The sequence below is a fragment of the Ambystoma mexicanum genome, unplaced genomic scaffold (assembly GCF_040938575.1).
Source record: "Ambystoma mexicanum isolate Mex_15411 unplaced genomic scaffold, UKY_AmexF1_1 Mex_scaf3, whole genome shotgun sequence".
In the NCBI taxonomy this organism is placed as follows: domain Eukaryota; kingdom Metazoa; phylum Chordata; class Amphibia; order Caudata; family Ambystomatidae; genus Ambystoma; species Ambystoma mexicanum.
The window spans coordinates 16,377,004-16,396,897 of NW_027182444.1; positions in this window are offsets into that span (position 1 = coordinate 16,377,004).

Sequence of the window (19,894 nt, forward strand, 5' to 3'; positions counted from 1 at the left end):
TGATATCTCAATGCTTCTATACCAAACCTGAGATCCTTCTGATAGCATGAGATGTGATATCTCAATGCTTCTAATACCAAACCTGAGATCCTACCTCTAACATGAAATGTGATATCCAACTCTTTCCCCTTGCAAACCTGAGAGCCTTCCTATAGCATGAGATGTGATATCCAAGTCCTTCCCATTCCAATCCTGAGACCCTTCCTATAACATGAGATGTGATATCCAACTCCTTCCCATTCCAACCTGAGACCCTTCCTATAGCATGAGATGGGATATCTAACTCCTTCCAAATCCAATCCCGATACCCTTCCGATAGCATGAGATGTGATAACCCAATGCTTCTACCAAACCTGAGACCCATATTATGGCATGAGATGTGATATCAAACTCCTTCCCATTCTAATCCTGAGACCCTTCCTGTAGCTTGAAATGTGATATCCAACTCCTTCCCATTCCAATTCTGAGACCCTTCCTATACCATGAGACTTGATATCTCAATGCTTCTAATACCAAACCTGAGACCCGTCCTATAACATGAGATGTGATATCCAAATCCTTCCCCTTCCAAACCTTAGACCCTTCCTTTATCATGAGATGTGATATCCAACTCCTTCCCATTCCAATCTTGAGACCCTTCCGATATCATGAAATGTGATATCTCAATGCTTCTATCAAACTTGAGACCCTCCCTATAGCATGAGATGTGATATCCAACTCCTTCCCATTCCAATCCTGAGACCCTTCTGATAGCATAAGATATGATATCTCAATGCTTCTATACCAAACCTGAGATCCTTCCGATAGCATGAGATGTGATATCTCAATACTTCTAATACCAAACCTGAGATCCTTCCTATAACATGAGATGTGATATCCAAATCCTTATCTTCCAAACCTGAGACCCTCCCTTTACCATGAGATGTGATATTCAACTCCTTCCCATTCCAATCCTGAGACTCTTCTGATAGCATAAGATATGATATCTCAATGCTTCTATACCAAACCTGAGATCCTTCTGATAGCATGAGATGTGATATCTCAATGCTTCTAATACCAAACCTGAGATCCTACCTCTAACATGAAATGTGATATCCAACTCTTTCCCCTTGCAAACCTGAGAGCCTTCCTATAGCATGAGATGTGATATCCAAGTCCTTCCCATTCCAATCCTGAGACCCTTCCTATAACATGAGATGTGATATCCAACTCCTTCCCATTCCAACCTGAGACCCTTCCTATAGCATGAGATGGGATATCCAACTCCTTCCAAATCCAATCCCGATACCCTTCCGATAGCATGAGATGTGATAACCCAATGCTTCTACCAAACCTGAGACCCATATTATGGCATGAGATGTGATATCAAACTCCTTCCCATTCTAATCCTGAGACCCTTCCTATAGCTTGAAATGTGATATCCAACTCCTTCCCATTCCAATTCTGAGACCCTTCCTATACCATGAGACTTGATATCTCAATACTTCTAATACCAAACCTGAGACCCGTCCTATAACATGAGATGTGATATCCAAATCCTTCCCCTTCCAAACCTTAGACCCTTCCTTTATCATGAGATGTGATATCCAACTCCTTCCCATTCCAATCTAGAGACCCTTCCGATACCATGAAATGTGATATCTCAATGCTTCTATCAAACTTGAGACCCTCCCTATAGCATGAGATGTGATATCCAAGTCCTTCCCATTCCAATCCTGAGACCCTTCCTATAGCATGAGATGTGATATCTCAATGCTTCTAATACCAAACCTGAGACCCTTCCTATAACATGAGATGGGAATATCCAACTCCTTCCCATTCCAATCCTTAGACCCTTCCTACAGCATGCAATATGATATCTCAATGATTTTAATAAAAAACCTGAGACCCGTCCTATAACATGAGATGGGATATCCAACTCCTTCCCATTCCAATCCTGAGACACTTCCGATAGCAGAGATGTGATATCTCAATGTTTATACCAAACCTGAGACCCTTCCTATAACACGAGATGTGATATCCAACTCCTTCCCATTCCAATCCTGAGACCCTTCCTATAGCATGAGATGTGATATCCAACTCCATCCCATTCCAATCCTGAGACCCTTCCTATAGCATGAGATGTGATGTCTCAATGCTTCTAATACCAAACCTGAGATCCTTCCTATAACATGAGATGTGATATCCAACTCCTTCCATTCCAATCCTGAGACCCTTCCTATAGCATGAGATGTGATATCTCAATGCTTATACCAAACCTGAGACCCTTCCTATAGCATGAGATGTGATATCCAACTCCTTCCCATTCCAATCCTGAGACCCTTCCTATAGCATGAGATGTGATATCTCAATGCTTCTAATACCAAACCTGAGATCCTTCCTCTAACATGAAATGTGAGATCCAACTCTTTCCCTTTCCAAACCTAAGAGCCTATCTATAGCATGAGATGTGATATCCAAGTCCTTCACATTCCAACCCTTAGACCCTTCCTACAGCATGCAATATGATATCTCAATGATTCCAATAACAAACCTGAGACCCGTCCTATAACATGAGATGGGAAATCCAACTCCTTCCCATTCCAATCCTGAGACACTTCCGATAGCAGAGATGTGATATCTCAATGTTTATACCAAACCTGAGACCCTTCCTATAACATGAGATGTGATATCCAATTCCTTCCCGTTCCAAACCTGAGACCCTTCCTTTAGCATGAGATGTGATATCCAGCTCCTTCCCATTCCAATCCTGAGACACTTCCGATAGCATGAAATGTGATATCTCAATGCTTCTAATATCAAAACTGAGACCCTCCCTATAGCATGATATGTGATATCTAAGTCCTTCCCATTCCAATCCTGAGACCCTTCCTATAGCATGAGATGTGATATCTCAATGCTTCTACCAAACCTGAGACCCTTCCTTTAGCATGAGATGTGATATCCAACGCCTTCCCATTCCAATCCTGAGACCCTTCCTATAGCATGAGATGTGATATCTCAATACTTCTAATACCAAACCTGAGATTCTTCCGATAACATGAGATGTGATATCTCAATACTTCTAATACCAAACCTGAGATCCATCCTATAACATGAGATGTGATATCCAACTCCTTCCCTTTCCAAACCTGAGAGCCGTTCTATAGCATGAGATGTGATATCCAGGTCCTTCCCATTCCAATCCTTAGACCCTTCCTACAGCATGCAATATGATATCTCAATGCTTATACCAAACCTGAGAACCTTCCTATGGCCTGAGATGTCATGGCCTGAGATGTCATATACAACTCCTTCCCATTCCAATCCTGAGACCCTTCCTTTAGCATGAGATGTGATATCTCAATGCTTATACCAAATCTGAGACCCTTCCTATAGCATGAGATGTGATATCCAATTCCTTCCCATTCCAATCCTGAGACCCTCCCTATAGCATGAGATGTGATATCTCAATGCTTATACCAAACCTGAGAGCCTACCTATAACATGAGATGTGATATCCAAGTCCATCCCATTCCAATCCTTAGACCCTTCCTACAGCATGCGATGTGATATCTCAATGATTCTAATACCAAACCAGAGACTCTTCCTATAACATGAGATGGGATATCCAACTCCTTCCCATTCCAATCCTGAGCCGCTTCCGATAGCAGAGATGTGATATCTCAATGCTTATACCAAACCTGAGACCCTTCCTATAACATGAGATGTGATATCCAACTCCTTCCCGTTCCAAACCTGAGACACTAACTATAGCATATGTGATATCCAACTCCTTCCCATTCCAAACATGAGACCCTTCCTATAGCAAGAAAGTAATATCCAACTCCTACCCATTCCAATCCTGAGACCCTTCCTATAGCAAGAGATGTGATATCCAAATCCTTCCCATTCCAATCCTGAGACCCTTCCTATAACATGAGATGTGATATCCAACTCCTTCCCATTCCAACCTGAGACACTTCCTAAAGCATGAGAAGGGATATCCAACTCCTTCCCAATCCAATCCTGAGACCCTTCCGATAGCAGAGATGTGATATCTCAATGCTTATACCAAACCTGAGACCCTTCCTATGGCATGAGATGTGATATCCAACTCCTTGCCATTCAAATCCTGAGACCCTTCCTATAGCATGAGAAGGGATATCCAACTCCTTCCCAATCCAATCCTGAGACCCTTCCGATAGCAGCGACGTGATATCTCAATGCTTCTACCAAACCTGAGACCCTTCCTTTAGCATGAGATGTGATATCCAAATCCTTCACATTCCAATCCTGAGACCCTTCCTATAGCATGAGATGTGATATCTCAATGCTTCTAATACCAAACCTGAGATCCTTCCTATAACATGAGATGTGATATCCAATTCCTTCCCATTCCAAACCTGAGACCCTTTCTATTGGATGAGATGTGATATCCAACTCCTTCCCATTCCAACCCTGAGACCCTTCCTATAGCATGAGATGTGATGTCTCAATGCGTCTAATACCAAACCTGAGATCCTTCCTATAACATGAGATGTGATATCCAACTCCTTCCATTCCAATCCTGAGACCCGTCCTATAGCATGAGATGTGATATCTCAATGCTTATACCAAACCTGAGACCCTTCCTATAGCATGAGATGTGATATCCAACTGCTTCCCATTCCAATCCTGAGACCCTTCCTATAGCATGAGATGTGATATCTCAATGCTTCTAATACCAAACCTGAGATCCTTCCTCTAACATGAAATGTGATATCCAACTCCTTCCCTTTCCAAACCTAAGAGCCTATCTATAGCATGAGATGTGATATCCAAGTCCTTTACATTCCAACCCTTAGACCCTTCCTACAGCATGCAATATGATATCTCAATGATTCTAATAACAAACCTGAGACCCGTCCTATAACATGAGATGGGATATCCAACTCCTTCCCATTCCAATCCTGAGACACTTCCGATAGCAGAGATGTGATATCTCAATGCTTATACCAAACCTGAGACCCTTCCTATAACATGAGATGTGATATCCAAATCCTTCCCGTTCCAAACCTGAGACCCTTCCTTTAGCATGAGATGTGATATCCAGCTCCTTCCCATTCCAATCCTGAGACACTTCCGATAGCATGAGATGTGATATCTCAATGCTTCTAATATCAAAACTGAGACCCTCCCTATAGCATGAGATGTGATATCCAACTCCTTCCCATTCCAATCCTGAGACCCTTCCTATAGCATGAGATATGATATCTCAATACTTCTAATACCAAACGTGAGATCCTTCCGATAACATGAGATGTGATATCCAAATCCTTCCCCTTCCAAACCTGAGACCCTCCCTTTAGCATGAAATGTGATATCCAACTCCTTCCTATTCCAATCCTGAGACTCTTCTGATAGCATGAGATGTGATATCTCAATGCTTCTAATACCAAACCTGAGATCCTTCCTATAACATGAGATGTGATATCCAAATCCTTCCCCTTCCAAACCTGAGACCCTCCCTTTAGCATGAGATGTGATATCTAACTCCTTCCCATTCCATTCCTGAGACCCTTCTGATAGCATGAGATGTGATATCTCAATGCCTCTAATACCAAACCTGAGATCCTACCTCTAACATGAAATGAGATATCCAACTCTTTCCCCTTCCAAACCTGAGAGCCTTCCTATAGCATGAGATGTGATATCCAAGTCCTTCCCATTCCAATACTGAGACCCTTCCTACAGCTTGAGATGTGATATCCAACTCCTTCCCATTCCAATTCTGAGACCCTTCCTATAGCATGAGATGTGATATCTCAATGCTTATACCAAACCTGAGAGCCTACCTATAGCATGAGATGTGATATCCAAGTCCATCCCATTCCAATCCTTAGACCCTTCCTACAGCATGCGATGTGATATCTCAATGATTCTAATACCAAACCAGAGACTCTTCCTATAACATGAGATGGGATATCCAACTCCTTCCCATTCCAATTCTGAGACCCTTCCTATACTATGAGACTTGATATCTCAATGATTCTAATACCAAACCAGAGACTCTTCCTATAACATGAGATGGGATATCCAACTCCTTCCCATTCCAATTCTGAGACCCTTCCTATACTATGAGACTTGATATCCAACTCCTTCCCATTCCAATCCTGAGACCCTTCCGATATCATGAGATGTGATATCTCAAAGCTTCTAATATCAAACTTGAGACCCTCCCTATAGCATGAGATGTGATATCCAAGTCCTTCCCATTCCAATCCTGAGACCCTTCCTATAGCATGAGATGTGATATCTCAATGCTTCTAATATCAAACCTGAGACCCTTCCTATAACATGAGATGGGAATATCCAACTCCTTCCCATTCCAATCTTGAGACCCTTCCGATAGCAGAGATGTGATATCTCAATGCTTATACCACACCTGAGATCCTTCCTATAACATGAGATGTGATATCCAACTCCTTCCCATTCCAATCCTGAGACACTTCCTATAGCATGAGATGTGATATCTCACTGCTTATACCAAACCTGAGACCCTTCCCATAGCAGGAGATGTGATATCCAACTCCTTCCCATTCCAATCCTCAGACCCTTCCTATAGCATGAGATGTGATATCTCAATGCTTCTAATGTCAAACTTGAGACCCTACCTATAGCATGAGATGTGATATCCAAGTCCTTCCCATTCCAATCCTGAGACACTTCCTATAGCATGAGATGTGATATCTCAATGCTTCTAATACCAAACCTGAGACTCTTCCTATAACATGAGATGGGATATCCAACTCCTTCCAATTCCAATCCTGAGACCCTTTTGATAGCAGAGATGTGATATCTCAATGTTTATACCAAACCTGAGACCCTTCCTACGGCATGAGATGTCATATTCAACTCCTTCCCATTCCAATCCTGAGACCCTTCCTATAGCATGAGATTTGATATCCAACTCCTTCCCATTCCAATCCTGAGACCCTTCCTATAGCATGAGATGTGATGTCTCAATGCTTCTAATACCAAACCTCAGATCCTTCCTATAACATGAGATGTGATATCCAACTCCTTCCATTCCAATCCTGAGACCCTTCCTATAGCATGAGATGTGATATCTCAATGCTTATACCAAACCTGAAACCCTTCCTATAGCATGAGATGTGATATCCAACTCCTTCCCATTCCAATCCTGAGACCCTTCCTATAGCCTGAGATGTGATATCTCAATGCCTCTAATACCAAACCTGAGATCCTTCCTCTAACATGAAATGTGATATCCAACTCCTTCACTTTCCAAACCTGAGAGCCTATCTATAGCATGAGATGTGATATCCAAGTCCTTCGCATTCCAATCCTTAGACCCTTCCTACAGCATGCAATATGATATCTCAATGATTCTAATAAAAAACCTGAGACCCGTCCTATAACATGAGATGGGATATCCAACTCCTTCCCATTCCAATCCTGAGACACTTCCGATAGCAGAGATGTGATATCTCAATGTTTATACCAAACCTGAGACCCTTCCTATAACATGAGATGTGATATCCAACTCCTTCCCGTTCCAAACCTGAGACCCTTCCTTTAGCATGAGATGTGATATCCAGCTCCTTCCCATTCCAATCCTGAGACACTTCCGATAGCATGAGATGTGATATCTCAATGCTTCTAATATCAAAACTGAGACCCTCCCTATAGCATGATATGTGATATCTAAGTCCTTCCCATTCCAATCCTGAGACCCTTCCTATAGCATGAGATGTGATATCTAAATACTTCTAATACCAAACCTGAGATCCTTCCGATAACATGAGATGTGATATCTCAATACTTCTAATACCAAACCTGAGATCCATCCTATTACATGAGATGTGATATCCAAATCCTTCCCCTTCCAAACCTGAGACCCTCCCTTTAGCATGAGATGTGATATCCAACTCCTTCCCATTCCAATCCTGAGACCCTTCTGATAGCATAAGATATGATATCTCAATGCTTCTATACCAAACCTGAGATCCTTCCGATAGCATGAGATGTGATATCTCAATACTTCTAATACCAAACCTGAGATCCTTCCTATAACATGAGATGTGATATCCAAATCCTTATCTTCCAAACCTGAGACCCTCCTTTTACCATGAGATGTGATATCCAACTCCTTCCCATTCCAATCCTGAGACTCTTCTGATAGCATAAGATATGATATCTCAATGCTTCTATGCCAAACCTGAGATCCTTCTGATAGCATGAGATGTGATATCTCAATGCTTCTAATACCAAACCTGAGATCCTACCTCTAACATGAAATGTGATATCCAACTCTTTCCCCTTGCAAACCTGAGAGCCTTCCTATAGCATGAGATGTGATATCCAAGTCCTTCCCATTCCAATCCTGAGACCCTTCCTATAACATGAGATGTGATATCCAACTCCTTCCCATTCCAACCTGAGACCCTTCCTATAGCATGAGATGGGATATCTAACTCCTTCCAAATCCAATCCCGATACCCTTCCGATAGCATGAGATGTGATAACCCAATGCTTCTACCAAACCTGAGACCCATATTATGGCATGAGATGTGATATCAAACTCCTTCCCATTCTAATCCTGAGACCCTTCCTATAGCTTGAAATGTGATATCCAACTCCTTCCCATTCCAATTCTGAGACCCTTCCTATACCATGAGACTTGATATCTCAATGCTTCTAATACCAAACCTGAGACCCGTCCTATAACATGAGATGTGATATCCAAATCCTTCCCCTTCCAAACCTGAGACCCTTCCTTTAGCATGAGATGTGATATCCAGCTCCTTCCCATTCCAATCCTGAGACACTTCCGATAGCATGAGATGTGATATCTCAATGCTTCTAATATCAAAACTGAGACCCTCCCTATAGCATGATATGTGATATCTAAGTCCTTCCCATTCCAATCCTGAGACCCTTCCTATAACATGAGATGTGATATCTCAATGCTTCTACCAAACCTGAGACCCTTCCTTTAGCATGAGATGTGATATCCAACGCCTTCCCATTCCAATCCTGAGACCCTTCCTATAGCATGAGATGTGATATCTCAATACTTCTAATACCAAACCTGAGATCCTTCCGATAACATGAGATGTGATATCTCAATACTTCTAATACCAAACCTGAGATCCATCCTATAACATGAGATGTGATATCCAACTCCTTCCCTTTCCAAACCTGAGAGCCGTTCTATAGCATGAGATGTGATATCCAGGTCCTTCCCATTCCAATCCTTAGACCCTTCCTACAGCATGCAATATGATATCTCAATGCTTATACCAAACCTGAGAACCTTCCTATGGCCTGAGATGTCATGGCCTGAGATGTCATATACAACTCCTTCCCATTCCAATCCTGAGACCCTTCCTTTAGCATGAGATGTGATATCTCAATGCTTATACCAAATCTGAGACCCTTCCTATAGCATGAGATGTGATATCCAATTCCTTCCCATTCCAATCCTGAGACCCTCCCTATAGCATGAGATGTGATATCTCAATGCTTATACCAAACCTGAGAGCCTACCTATAACATGAGATGTGATATCCAAGTCCATCCCATTCCAATCCTTAGACCCTTCCTACAGCATGCGATGTGATATCTCAATGATTCTAATACCAAACCAGAGACTCTTCCTATAACATGAGATGGGATATCCAACTCCTTCCCATTCCAATCCTGAGCCGCTTCCGATAGCAGAGATGTGATATCTCAATGCTTATACCAAACCTGAGACCCTTCCTATAACATGAGATGTGATATCCAACTCCTTCCCGTTCCAAACCTGAGACACTAACTATAGCATATGTGATATCCAACTCCTTCCCATTCCAAACATGAGACCCTTCCTATAGCAAGAAAGTAATATCCAACTCCTACCCATTCCAATCCTGAGACCCTTCCTATAGCAAGAGATGTGATATCCAAATCCTTCCCATTCCAATCCTGAGACCCTTCCTATAACATGAGATGTGATATCCAACTCCTTCCCATTCCAACCTGAGACACTTCCTAAAGCATGAGAAGGGATATCCAACTCCTTCCCAATCCAATCCTGAGACCCTTCCGATAGCAGAGATGTGATATCTCAATGCTTATACCAAACCTGAGACCCTTCCTATGGCATGAGATGTGATATCCAACTCCTTGCCATTCAAATCCTGAGACCCTACCTATAGCATGAGAAGGGATATCCAACTCCTTCCCAATCCAATCCTGAGACCCTTCCGATAGCAGCGACGTGATATCTCAATGCTTCTACCAAACCTGAGACCCTTCCTTTAGCATGAGATGTGATATCCAAATCCTTCACATTCCAATCCTGAGACCCTTCCTATAGCATGAGATGTGATATCTCAATGCTTCTAATACCAAACCTGAGATCCTTCCTATAACATGAGATGTGATATCCAATTCCTTCCCATTCCAAACCTGAGACCCTTTCTATTGGATGAGATGTGATATCCAACTCCTTCCCATTCCAACCCTGAGACCCTTCCTATAGCATGAGATGTGATGTCTCAATGCGTCTAATACCAAACCCGAGATCCTTCCTATAACATGAGATGTGATATCCAACTCCTTCCATTCCAATCCTGAGACCCGTCCTATAGCATGAGATGTGATATCTCAATGCTTATACCAAACCTGAGACCCTTCCTATAGCATGAGATGTGATATCCAACTGCTTCCCATTCCAATCCTGAGACCCTTCCTATAGCATGAGATGTGATATCTCAATGCTTCTAATACCAAACCTGAGATCCTTCCTCTAACATGAAATGTGATATCCAACTCCTTCCCTTTCCAAACCTAAGAGCCTATCTATAGCATGAGATGTGATATCCAAGTCCTTCACATTCCAACCCTTAGACCCTTCCTACAGCATGCAATATGATATCTCAATGATTCTAATAACAAACCTGAGACCCGTCCTATAACATGAGATGGGATATCCAACTCCTTCCCATTCCAATCCTGAGACACTTCCGATAGCAGAGATGTGATATCTCAATGCTTATACCAAACCTGAGACCCTTCCTATAACATGAGATGTGATATCCAAATCCTTCCCGTTCCAAACCTGAGACCCTTCCTTTAGCATGAGATGTGATATCCAGCTCCTTCCCATTCCAATCCTGAGACACTTCCGATAGCATGAGATGTGATATCTCAATGCTTCTAATATCAAAACTGAGACCCTCCCTATAGCATGATATGTGATATCTAAGTCCTTCCCATTCCAATCCTGAGACCCTCCCTATAGCATGAGATGTGATATCCAACTCCTTCCCATTCCAATCCTGAGACCCTTCCTATAGCATGAGATATGATATCTCAATACTTCTAATACCAAACGTGAGATCCTTCCGATAACATGAGATGTGATATCCAAATCCTTCCCCTTCCAAACCTGAGACCCTCCCTTTAGCATGAAATGTGATATCCAACTCCTTCCTATTCCAATCCTGAGACTCTTCTGATAGCATGAGATGTGATATCTCAATGCTTCTAATACCAAACCTGAGATCCTTCCTATAACATGAGATGTGATATCCAAATCCTTCCCCTTCCAAACCTGAGACCCTCCCTTTAGCATGAGATGTGATATCTAACTCCTTCCCATTCCATTCCTGAGACCCTTCTGATAGCATGAGATGTGATATCTCAATGCCTCTAATACCAAACCTGAGATCCTACCTCTAACATGAAATGAGATATCCAACTCTTTCCCCTTCCAAACCTGAGAGCCTTCCTATAGCATGAGATGTGATATCCAAGTCCTTCCCATTCCAATACTGAGACCCTTCCTACAGCTTGAGATGTGATATCCAACTCCTTCCCATTCCAATTCTGAGACCCTTCCTATAGCATGAGATGTGATATCTCAATGCTTATACCAAACCTGAGAGCCTACCTATAGCATGAGATGTGATATCCAAGTCCATCCCATTCCAATCCTTAGACCCTTCCTACAGCATGCGATGTGATATCTCAATGATTCTAATACCAAACCAGAGACTCTTCCTATAACATGAGATGGGATATCCAACTCCTTCCCATTCCAATTCTGAGACCCTTCCTATACTATGAGACTTGATATCTCAATGATTCTAATACCAAACCAGAGACTCTTCCTATAACATGAGATGGGATATCCAACTCCTTCCCATTCCAATTCTGAGACCCTTCCTATACTATGAGACTTGATATCCAACTCCTTCCCATTCCAATCCTGAGACCCTTCCGATATCATGAGATGTGATATCTCAAAGCTTCTAATATCAAACTTGAGACCCTCCCTATAGCATGAGATGTGATATCCAAGTCCTTCCCATTCCAATCCTGAGACCCTTCCTATAGCATGAGATGTGATATCTCAATGCTTCTAATATCAAACCTGAGACCCTTCCTATAACATGAGATGGGAATATCCAACTCCTTCCCATTCCAATCTTGAGACCCTTCCGATAGCAGAGATGTGATATCTCAATGCTTATACCACACCTGAGATCCTTCCTATAACATGAGATGTGATATCCAACTCCTTCCCATTCCAATCCTGAGACACTTCCTATAGCATGAGATGTGATATCTCACTGCTTATACCAAACCTGAGACCCTTCCCATAGCAGGAGATGTGATATCCAACTCCTTCCCATTCCAATCCTCAGACCCTTCCTATAGCATGAGATGTGATATCTCAATGCTTCTAATGTCAAACTTGAGACCCTACCTATAGCATGAGATGTGATATCCAAGTCCTTCCCATTCCAATCCTGAGACACTTCCTATAGCATGAGATGTGATATCTCAATGCTTCTAATACCAAACCTGAGACTCTTCCTATAACATGAGATGGGATATCCAACTCCTTCCAATTCCAATCCTGAGACCCTTTTGATAGCAGAGATGTGATATCTCAATGTTTATACCAAACCTGAGACCCTTCCTACGGCATGAGATGTCATATTCAACTCCTTCCCATTCCAATCCTGAGACCCTTCCTATAGCATGAGATTTGATATCCAACTCCTTCCCATTCCAATCCTGAGACCCTTCCTATAGCATGAGATGTGATGTCTCAATGCTTCTAATACCAAACCTCAGATCCTTCCTATAACATGAGATGTGATATCCAACTCCTTCCATTCCAATCCTGAGACCCTTCCTATAGCATGAGATGTGATATCTCAATGCTTATACCAAACCTGAAACCCTTCCTATAGCATGAGATGTGATATCCAACTCCTTCCCATTCCAATCCTGAGACCCTTCCTATAGCCTGAGATGTGATATCTCAATGCCTCTAATACCAAACCTGAGATCCTTCCTCTAACATGAAATGTGATATCCAACTCCTTCACTTTCCAAACCTGAGAGCCTATCTATAGCATGAGATGTGATATCCAAGTCCTTCGCATTCCAATCCTTAGACCCTTCCTACAGCATGCAATATGATATCTCAATGATTCTAATAAAAAACCTGAGACCCGTCCTATAACATGAGATGGGATATCCAACTCCTTCCCATTCCAATCCTGAGACACTTCCGATAGCAGAGATGTGATATCTCAATGTTTATACCAAACCTGAGACCCTTCCTATAACATGAGATGTGATATCCAACTCCTTCCCGTTCCAAACCTGAGACCCTTCCTTTAGCATGAGATGTGATATCCAGCTCCTTCCCATTCCAATCCTGAGACACTTCCGATAGCATGAGATGTGATATCTCAATGCTTCTAATATCAAAACTGAGACCCTCCCTATAGCATGATATGTGATATCTAAGTCCTTCCCATTCCAATCCTGAGACCCTTCCTATAGCATGAGATGTGATATCTAAATACTTCTAATACCAAACCTGAGATCCTTCCGATAACATGAGATGTGATATCTCAATACTTCTAATACCAAACCTGAGATCCATCCTATAACATGAGATGTGATATCCAAATCCTTCCCCTTCCAAACCTGAGACCCTCCCTTTAGCATGAGATGTGATATCCAACTCCTTCCCATTCCAATCCTGAGACCCTTCTGATAGCATAAGATATGATATCTCAATGCTTCTATACCAAACCTGAGATCCTTCCGATAGCATGAGATGTGATATCTCAATACTTCTAATACCAAACCTGAGATCCTTCCTATAACATGAGATGTGATATCCAAATCCTTATCTTCCAAACCTGAGACCCTCCTTTTACCATGAGATGTGATATCCAACTCCTTCCCATTCCAATCCTGAGACTCTTCTGATAGCATAAGATATGATATCTCAATGCTTCTATACCAAACCTGAGATCCTTCTGATAGCATGAGATGTGATATCTCAATGCTTCTAATACCAAACCTGAGATCCTACCTCTAACATGAAATGTGATATCCAACTCTTTCCCCTTGCAAACCTGAGAGCCTTCCTATAGCATGAGATGTGATATCCAAGTCCTTCCCATTCCAATCCTGAGACCCTTCCTATAACATGAGATGTGATATCCAACTCCTTCCCATTCCAACCTGAGACCCTTCCTATAGCATGAGATGGGATATCTAACTCCTTCCAAATCCAATCCCGATACCCTTCCGATAGCATGAGATGTGATAACCCAATGCTTCTACCAAACCTGAGACCCATATTATGGCATGAGATGTGATATCAAACTCCTTCCCATTCTAATCCTGAGACCCTTCCTATAGCTTGAAATGTGATATCCAACTCCTTCCCATTCCAATTCTGAGACCCTTCCTATACCATGAGACTTGATATCTCAATGCTTCTAATACCAAACCTGAGACCCGTCCTATAACATGAGATGTGATATCCAAATCCTTCCCCTTCCAAACCTGAGACCCTTCCTTTAGCATGAGATGTGATATCCAGCTCCTTCCCATTCCAATCCTGAGACACTTCCGATAGCATGAGATGTGATATCTCAATGCTTCTAATATCAAAACTGAGACCCTCCCTATAGCATGATATGTGATATCTAAGTCCTTCCCATTCCAATCCTGAGACCCTTCCTATAACATGAGATGTGATATCTCAATGCTTCTACCAAACCTGAGACCCTTCCTTTAGCATGAGATGTGATATCCAACGCCTTCCCATTCCAATCCTGAGACCCTTCCTATAGCATGAGATGTGATATCTCAATACTTCTAATACCAAACCTGAGATCCTTCCGATAACATGAGATGTGATATCTCAATACTTCTAATACCAAACCTGAGATCCATCCTATAACATGAGATGTGATATCCAACTCCTTCCCTTTCCAAACCTGAGAGCCGTTCTATAGCATGAGATGTGATATCCAGGTCCTTCCCATTCTAATCCTTAGACCCTTCCTACAGCATGCAATATGATATCTCAATGCTTATACCAAACCTGAGAACCTTCCTATGGCCTGAGATGTCATGGCCTGAGATGTCATATACAACTCCTTCCCATTCCAATCCTGAGACCCTTCTTTTAGCATGAGATGTGATATCTCAATGCTTATACCAAATCTGAGACCCTTCCTATAGCATGAGATGTGATATCCAATTCCTTCCCATTCCAATCCTGAGACCCTCCCTATAGCATGAGATGTGATATCTCAATGCTTATACCAAACCTGAGAGCCTACCTATAACATGAGATGTGATATCCAAGTCCATCCCATTCCAATCCTTAGACCCTTCCTACAGCATGCGATGTGATATCTCAATGATTCTAATACCAAACCAGAGACTCTTCCTATAACATGAGATGGGATATCCAACTCCTTCCCATTCCAATCCTGAGCCGCTTCCGATAGCAGAGATGTGATATCTCAATGCTTATACCAAACCTGAGACCCTTCCTATAACATGAGATGTGATATCCAACTCCTTCCCGTTCCAAACCTGAGACACTAACTATAGCATATGTGATATCCAACTCCTTCCCATTCCAAACATGAGACCCTTCCTATAGCAAGAAAGTAATATCCAACTCCTACCCATTCCAATCCTGAGACCCTTCCTATAGCAAGAGATGTGATATCCAAATCCTTCCCATTCCAATCCTGAGACCCTTCCTATAACATGAGATGTGATATCCAACTCCTTCCCATTCCAACCTGAGACACTTCCTAAAGCATGAGAAGGGATATCCAACTCCTTCCCAATCCAATCCTGAGACCCTTCCGATAGCAGAGATGTGATATCTCAATGCTTATACCAAACCTGAGACCCTTCCTATGGCATGAGATGTGATATCCAACTCCTTGCCATTCAAATCCTGAGACCCTACCTATAGCATGAGAAGGGATATCCAACTCCTTCCCAATCCAATCCTGAGACCCTTCCGATAGCAGCGACGTGATATCTCAATGCTTCTACCAAACCTGAGACCCTTCCTTTAGCATGAGATGTGATATCCAAATCCTTCACATTCCAATCCTGAGACCCTTCCTATAGCATGAGATGTGATATCTCAATGCTTCTAATACCAAACCTGAGATCCTTCCTATAACATGAGATGTGATATCCAATTCCTTCCCATTCCAAACCTGAGACCCTTTCTATTGGATGAGATGTGATATCCAACTCCTTCCCATTCCAACCCTGAGACCCTTCCTATAGCATGAGATGTGATGTCTCAATGCGTCTAATACCAAACCTGAGATCCTTCCTATAACATGAGATGTGATATCCAACTCCTTCCCTTTCCAAACCTGAGAGCCGTTCTATAGCATGAGATGTGATATCCAGGTCCTTCCCATTCCAATCCTTAGACCCTTCCTACAGCATGCAATATGATATCTCAATGCTTATACCAAACCTGAGAACCTTCCTATGGCCTGAGATGTCATGGCCTGAGATGTCATATACAACTCCTTCCCATTCCAATCCTGAGACCCTTCCTTTAGCATGAGATGTGATATCTCAATGCTTATACCAAATCTGAGACCCTTCCTATAGCATGAGATGTGATATCCAATTCCTTCCCATTCCAATCCTGAGACCCTCCCTATAGCATGAGATGTGATATCTCAATGCTTATACCAAACCTGAGAGCCTACCTATAACATGAGATGTGATATCCAAGTCCATCCCATTCCAATCCTTAGACCCTTCCTACAGCATGCGATGTGATATCTCAATGATTCTAATACCAAACCAGAGACTCTTCCTATAACATGAGATGGGATATCCAACTCCTTCCCATTCCAATCCTGAGCCGCTTCCGATAGCAGAGATGTGATATCTCAATGCTTATACCAAACCTGAGACCCTTCCTATAACATGAGATGTGATATCCAACTCCTTCCCGTTCCAAACCTGAGACACTAACTATAGCATATGTGATATCCAACTCCTTCCCATTCCAAACATGAGACCCTTCCTATAGCAAGAAAGTAATATCCAACTCCTACCCATTCCAATCCTGAGACCCTTCCTATAGCAAGAGATGTGATATCCAAATCCTTCCCATTCCAATCCTGAGACCCTTCCTATAACATGAGATGTGATATCCAACTCCTTCCCATTCCAACCTGAGACACTTCCTAAAGCATGAGAAGGGATATCCAACTCCTTCCCAATCCAATCCTGAGACCCTTCCGATAGCAGAGATGTGATATCTCAATGCTTATACCAAACCTGAGACCCTTCCTATGGCATGAGATGTGATATCCAACTCCTTGCCATTCAAATCCTGAGACCCTACCTATAGCATGAGAAGGGATATCCAACTCCTTCCCAATCCAATCCTGAGACCCTTCCGATAGCAGCGACGTGATATCTCAATGCTTCTAATACCAAACCTGAGATCCTTCCTATAACATGAGATGTGATATCCAATTCCTTCCCATTCCAAACCTGAGACCCTTTCTATTGGATGAGATGTGATATCCAACTCCTTCCCATTCCAACCCTGAGACCCTTCCTATAGCATGAGATGTGATGTCTCAATGCGTCTAATACCAAACCTGAGATCCTTCCTATAACATGAGATGTGATATCCAACTCCTTCCATTCCAATCCTGAGACCCGTCCTATAGCATGAGATGTGATATCTCAATGCTTATACCAAACCTGAGACCCTTCCTATAGCATGAGATGTGATATCCAACTGCTTCCCATTCCAATCCTGAGACCCTTCCTATAGCATGAGATGTGATATCTCAATGCTTCTAATACCAAACCTGAGATCCTTCCTCTAACATGAAATGTGATATCCAACTCCTTCCCTTTCCAAACCTAAGAGCCTATCTATAGCATGAGATGTGATATCCAAGTCCTTCACATTCCAACCCTTAGACCCTTCCTACAGCATGCAATATGATATCTCAATGATTCTAATAACAAACCTGAGACCCGTCCTATAACATGAGATGGGATATCCAACTCCTTCCCATTCCAATCCTGAGACACTTCCGATAGCAGAGATGTGATATCTCAATGCTTATACCAAACCTGAGACCCTTCCTATAACATGAGATGTGATATCCAAATCCTTCCCGTTCCAAACCTGAGACCCTTCCTTTAGCATGAGATGTGATATCCAGCTCCTTCCCATTCCAATCCTGAGACACTTCCGATAGCATGAGATGTGATATCTCAATGCTTCTAATATCAAAACTGAGACCCTCCCTATAGCATGATATGTGATATCTAAGTCCTTCCCATTCCAATCCTGAGACCCTCCCTATAGCATGAGATGTGATATCCAACTCCTTCCCATTCCAATCCTGAGACCCTTCCTATAGCATGAGATATGATATCTCAATACTTCTAATACCAAACGTGAGATCCTTCCGATAACGAGATGTGATATCCAAATCCTTCCCCTTCCAAACCTGAGACCCTCCCTTTAGCATGAAATGTGATATCCAACTCCTTCCTATTCCAATCCTGAGACTCTTCTGATAGCATGAGATGTGATATCTCAATGCTTCTAATACCAAACCTGAGATCCTTCCTATAACATGAGATGTGATATCCAAATCCTTCCCCTTCCAAACCTGAGACCCTCCCTTTAGCATGAGATGTGATATCTAACTCCTTCCCATTCCATTCCTGAGACCCTTCTGATAGCATGAGATGTGATATCTCAATGCCTCTAATACCAAACCTGAGATCCTACCTCTAACATGAAATGAGATATCCAACTCTTTCCCCTTCCAAACCTGAGAGCCTTCCTATAGCATGAGATGTGATATCCAAGTTCTTCCCATTCCAATACTGAGACCCTTCCTACAGCTTGAGATGTGATATCCAACTCCTTCCCATTCCAATTCTGAGACCCTTCCTATAGCATGAGATGTGATATCTCAATGCTTATACCAAACCTGAGAGCCTACCTATAGCATGAGATGTGATATCCAAGTCCATCCGATTCCAATCCTTAGACCCTTCCTACAGCATGCGATGTGATATCTCAATGATTCTAATACCAAACCAGAGACTCTTCCTATAACATGAGATGGGATATCCAACTCCTTCCCATTCCAATTCTGAGACCCTTCCTATACTATGAGACTTGATATCTCAATGATTCTAATACCAAACCAGAGACTCTTCCTATAACATGAGATGGGATATCCAACTCCTTCCCATTCCAATTCTGAGACCCTTCCTATACTATGAGACTTGATATCCAACTCCTTCCCATTCCAATCCTGAGACCCTTCCGATATCATGAGATGTGATATCTCAAAGCTTCTAATATCAAACTTGAGACCCTCCCTATAGCATGAGATGTGATATCCAAGTCCTTCCCATTCCAATCCTGAGACCCTTCCTATAGCATGAGATGTGATATCTCAATGCTTCTAATATCAAACCTGAGACCCTTCCTATAACATGAGATGGGAATATCCAACTCCTTCCCATTCCAATCTTGAGACCC